A 5,912-nucleotide genomic window follows, 5' to 3' on the forward strand; every position below is an offset into this window, starting at 1 on the left:
CCACACTAATCAGTCTGTGGAGAGCAAGTCCAACCAGGACAATACACAACGCAAACGCACAAAGCCCGACTCCGGAGTGGCACTCGTGGACACTACTAGAGTATGGAAGCGTATCTCTACTCAGCTCAATCAGGCTCTCACAGGCTATAATCAAGTAAACAGGGTCCAACTGGTCTAACAACCAAAACTCACGTGCGCTCAGCACAAACTGATGCAAAACCTGCAATCTGGGTCAACCGTCAACCCCGACGGCACCCGACAGTCTGAAACTGCCTAGACACTGCTGTAAAAATGAGCTCGGCATCTCCGCACGAGCGTAACTGCATTCTACACTATTCCGAGTATCCACCACCAACAAACTGCGATGATACAGATCTACTACAACTCCTAAGCTTTCAGCGTATCAGATGCACACAACAGTGTGGATACTATCCTCGACAACTCCCGAAACTATCTGAGTATCAAATGCGCACTAATAGCGGGGATACGAAGCACAACAGCTTCAGAAGCTATCTCAGTATCAATATGCACACTAACAGCGGGGATACGAAGCACAAAAGTTTAAGGAGCGAGCAGAAAAGACAGTGTAGAACCTACAGTTAAATATTACCCAAGCTCGGCATCTCGTCCGAGTGTAAATGCATTCTAAACTACCTTGAGTATCCATCGCGCTGAAACTGCGGAGATACAAACAAATCCCGACTCCTAGAGCTAAATCAGGTAGTTTAAGCATATGACGGATTAAATCGCTGGTTCTTTCCTAAGTCAAATTCCAAGTCCAACATGTATAATTTATCTGATTACTACAGCATGCTCCAAATTCAGATTTCATTTAATATGCTAATCAATGAACTAGAGCTAAACATGATATATCAAAGCCGAAATTATATATGTCTACTATGCACATACTTAGGACGCAAAACCGATGATAAACCCACCTTCAAAGCAATTCCACGGCAGCAAAAAGGTCCCAAAAACACCAGGAGGTTCAGCCGAGATCACGCTGCAACAGCAACAATACTTCTCCAAGGCTCTACACATCGAGAATACTATAATTCCATCAAACTTACGAAATTCAGCACTTAAGCTTAACTTTTCCTCAAATACAATACTAACTTCACCTTTCACATCCCAAATCAGGTGTAGCAAGGTCCCAAAACCAGTAAACCAAGATGGAATATCACCCTCTGATCCAAACTCAACATTCTCCGAAGATCTGAACACAAAACCATCAAAGTTGCATCAATAACCCCAAATTTCAGCACCTAAGCTTAAACCAACAACTCCAATATCAAAACTCACCTATCAATCCCCAAATTCTCAATTCAGATGAAGAACACCCTCCAAATCAGTAGGGAAATGATGGCACAACTTCCACTAATCGAAATTCCAGCTCTCTACACGAATTGGTCCATCACAACCAAAGAAACTCAATTTCAGGACCAAAACATCAGCAGCAAAGAAAAACCCAAAATCGACCAAGCTAACCTCAACCAAAATCTGTCAAATTGGGCTCCACGGATTCCTCTTGAAGTCTAAAATCCAACAAACCAAGTTTTGTGGAAAACGGAGCTTCCTACATCGCACACGAGCCGAAACGCCGACGGTCGCTGCTTGAAAACTGCTAGAACAGCACTCCTCAATGTAGAGAGTAAGCAATTTGGAGAAATTGGCATAATTTGAGGTGTTAGATGCAATTCTAAGCCTTCACTGTGAAGAGAGGGAGAAAAGAGATCACGAGGGTCGAGTTCCCCCTATTTATAGTGTGCTGGAAGCGTCCAAAAAGCCTCAGGAACAATTGCTGCAAAGTTGGTACCCCTGCAGAAATTCCCACTTTCGGGCGCCCAAAACCTGTTTCTGGGAGTCCGAATCTTCCTGGCTGCACTACAGCTACGCTTCGGTTCCATCGCCGTGGTGTGCTGCGCCTATAACCGGCTCCGGCGGACCTCACCAACCACCAGCCACGTGTCAGAGCAAACGATACTCACGAGGTGACCTTTCGGACCCACATCCAGGCGCCCGAAACATGGACCCGAATTGGCTTCCAGTTCTGCTCAGTTCTGCACTCAACTTCTGGGCGACCCAAAACCAGTTCTGGATGCCTGAATCTCGCAAAACTCCAGTTTTGCTTAATTGAGTGCACCGAGTCCATTTCTGCATCTATTTCGAGCAGAAACAACTCCGACTCAATCCGACACTCTCCAGATGTGTCGACCAGTCACTAACACTAAAGCCAATTCTATCCAAAGCTCAGAGGCACTACACATGGAGGGAAGGTCTAACCCTTTGATGTTCCTGCTGTAAATTAGTTTCGTCCAAGTGTTTGGATAGAAATGTCGTATTTCAAGTTTGAATTCCCACCAAAAGTCTCTTATAATGTTGTCGATGCGATGTAGGAACTTCGCCGGAAGAGTGGTGAAGCACAGAAATATCTCGGGATTGCAGAAAGTATTAATGGGATTAGGGTTAGGCGACCCGCGTGCGATAGGCAATAGGCTTTTCAACCTACCAATCATGAATAAAGCTTCTCAATAATGAAAGTGAAAGTATGTAAGAGGGATCTTTCCAGAAATAAGGGATTGCCTAGATAACGACCACTCCTCTGATGTGTCGATATGTTGAAGGTGTTTTGGATAATAGAGCGGAAGTCCAAGGAGGTACACTTGCTAAAGATGAGTGATGATTTATGACAATTAATTTACCTCTTTCCCGAAGATCGTGCAAAAATTTGATAGGATTTCTCTTAGTTAAATTGCTTCTACATTGGTCGCTCTCCTGAAAATAAATAGGTCATCCACAAAATGATGTGCAAGAGCACAAGGCCCGAAAGCAAGAGTTTGAGTCCATTGATATAGCTAGAATGAATAAAATCACTAATCAAAAGCGACAGGGCATTAGTAGATAAGATAAAAATATAAGGTGAGAGAGGGCATTCTTGCCTTATGCTCCTAGTGGGGAGAAGCATTCTCCAATCTTATTATTCACAAGTACTGAGAAGCGGATGGTTGTGATGCACCACCTGATCATCGCACACAGCTTCTACGAAAAACCATAACTTTGAAGCATCTTCTATATAAAAACCCAATTGAGTCGATTATATGACTTAGTCAGATCTACATTGGTAGCAAAGGCATCTGGTTGTCTCCTCATATAGTCTTGAAAAAGTGCAAGATCACTTGAACAATCAGGTAATTATCAACGATGTTTCGCTCAGGTACGAAAGTATATTGTTTATCAACGATGTTTCGCTCAGGTACGAAAGTATATTATTTTTCGACAATTAAGGATGAGAGCAATGGTTTTAATCTATTTGCTAAGATTTTGGCCAAACATTTGTAGATTATATTACACAAGCAAATAGGTCAGAAGTCGCCGATATCCATGGGTTGCTTCTTTTTTGGGATTAGTGCAATGCTGGTATGGTTAATCAAATGAGTGAGGTCTGTTAGTTGTTCCGAGTGCTTCGGAATACTTTGGAAGGGTGATTGGACCTTGGAGAGCAAGCTGGAAAATTTCCAAGCTGTTTCGTGCTGGAAATGCTTTCGGGGTCCGGACCCTGAGTGCAAGGTCCGGACCCCGTACCCGCAGAATGGTGGGTTGGTCCAAAATGTCATTTTGGTGAGGGGCTTTGTTGCAATTGTCCATGGGGGAGCTGGTTATATGGGTTTGAAGCCCTAGTTCTCATTTTCCTCATTTGAGAACCAAAGAAAAGAAAAGCTCTTTCTCTCTCTAGAAACTTCTCACACTTTCTTCTCTCTCTTTCTCTCTTCCTCTCTCTAGGGTTTGCTCCAAGAGAAGGGTTTGGTGGAGAAGAAGCTTGCTTAGGAGTGAAGCTAACTCTTGTGCAAGAAATTGAGGAGAAAAGCTAGAACTTGAGGTGAGTTCTTGTGGTTGTAAGCTAGGGTTTTGGTTAATCTCTTCTAGTTATGGTATCTAGAAGTTACTATGGTGGATTTACTCATGAATCACCATGTATTAGTGGGTATTTGGCAATAATAGAAATCCTAGGATCAAATTTAGGGTTTTGATAAATATGAGATCTAATTAGGGTTTGATCTCTTGTAACCCTAATTGGTGGATAAACCGACGCATTGGGAAACTCGGATCGGGATTCCGATAAGTCTACATCAAGAAATCGAGGAAAAATTCCATTTCGGCTTCGTTTGCCGTGAGTCGGGGGAAAGCGGCGACTATAAATTGTGAAACTCGAATTCTAGCACCCTAGCGACCCTACGTGGTGGGTGGTGCTATCCGAAATAGTTGGATTTTTCTTTATGTCTAATGTCACCTATTGAGCATGTATGTTTATATGTAAGATTCATGCATTGTAGGGTTAAATGATAACAAGTGAATATTTCTTGCATGCTTTTAGTATAAAGATGCATATGAGTTGGTAATGAGACATTGGACAATTATGAACCCTATAGATGTATGAATTGAGACATGAACCTAGGCAAGGTGAAAAACATGACGACATTATGACAAATAATTGAAATAGCACCTTATGGTATTGAATGCTAGAGAATGGAATACTTTGTGTGTTGTGGCATTAGTGGACATGGCATTCTCATAGTTGTGGATTGGATCATATTTACCTATAAGTCTTGTGCTTGAGGGCGGTAGCTCCCCCTTGAGCGATGAGTTTCGGAGTAGTCATCACTGGGTTGTAGCAAGTATCTCCCCAGAAGACGGTCCCGTCGGGTCGTAGCGAGTATCTCCCCGATAGTAGGGATTTGAGTTGGTGAGCTTTGGGGCGAAACCTACGGGTTAGCCGAAAGGATTGGATTTCGAGAATGGCAATTTGCATGCATCATGAGCATCATATATATTGGTTAGCATTCTTATTCAGGCATATTAGCTGCATTTGATTAGAAATGGCTATCTATCTATCTATCTATCTGTTATTTCTTCTACTTATGCCTGGTTAGACCTAGTGGGAAAGTCGGCGGGGTTAGCGGCCGAACCCACTGGGAACTTTCTTGTAGTTCTCACCCCACCATTTTTTAGATCCGGGTCCGAGCGAGGAGGTTGAGGATCGCGGCAATGGCATAGCGCCCTAGAAAGCAGACACCCGTGCATTAGTGGTACTCATGTTCATCTTTTGGATGTGATGAAAGGTGTAATAGGATGACAATGTATGAAATGTATAAATGACATATGATTTGAGGATATGTGATGTACCTTGTAAAATTGATGTAAATCATAATATGCTTGTATTTGATTTCATGTAATCAAGATACATGTGATGATAGTTATAGAACTTTCACTTTGATTGCTGCTTGCCTTCGTGCAAGCCATGTATATCTAAGTTTTTGCTTGCGCAAATTGTATACATGTTGATATTTGTGTTGAGCCTTGGGCGTACAGGGGAGGTGCTGTCCGTCCGGCGTCTGTTGACGTGCCCGAACCGACCAAATTGGCGGTCTCGGGGCGTGGCATAAGCTATGGTCCTCATTTGTCAAGTGATGGCACGGATCGGTGTGTTGTCACCTTGTAGGACTGTAGGGGTCTGAGAGTTGCTTGGTTAAAACCTAATGCAATTGATGTCCTGCGATCTTTGATTTCGCAACCTTCATTTTGAACTGAGTGGAGCTCCGAGTAACTTGAAGAGTATGAGGGATACTCAAGTAGGTGGTTAGGGAGTGGAAGTGAGAGAAAATGTTCTTGTCCAACGAGTCAGCCATGATGATTGTGATATTGAAGAGCAGAGGCGAACTCTCCCTATATCGCGGATCAACTGCACATATGGGGTGTTGGACTTCTAGGAAACTATCATGCCCGAATCAAAGTTTAACCCAGGGCTGCCCCAAGTGGTCGAGTTAGTAGAAGATGTTAGGTCCTATGTGTTGGCAAGTTTCGTGGGTCGAGTCGGAATCTTGAAGAAGTTCGGAGCGGAGTATTGAAGATCGAAG

At 43.2% G+C, this 5,912-nt stretch overlaps 1 long non-coding RNA gene across 1 annotated transcript; it reads right to left on the reverse strand.

The window, feature by feature from the left end:
* Nucleotides 960-1,607, reverse strand: LOC109717913. The gene is made up of 4 exons (XR_002218336.1): nucleotides 1,489-1,607; nucleotides 1,303-1,397; nucleotides 1,122-1,216; nucleotides 960-1,033 (listed from the first exon to the last, which is right to left on the reverse strand). It is a non-coding gene; the product is annotated as an uncharacterized LOC109717913 (long non-coding RNA).

Source organism: Ananas comosus, linkage group 12 (assembly GCF_001540865.1).
Source record: "Ananas comosus cultivar F153 linkage group 12, ASM154086v1, whole genome shotgun sequence".
Lineage (NCBI taxonomy): Eukaryota > Viridiplantae > Streptophyta > Magnoliopsida > Poales > Bromeliaceae > Ananas > Ananas comosus.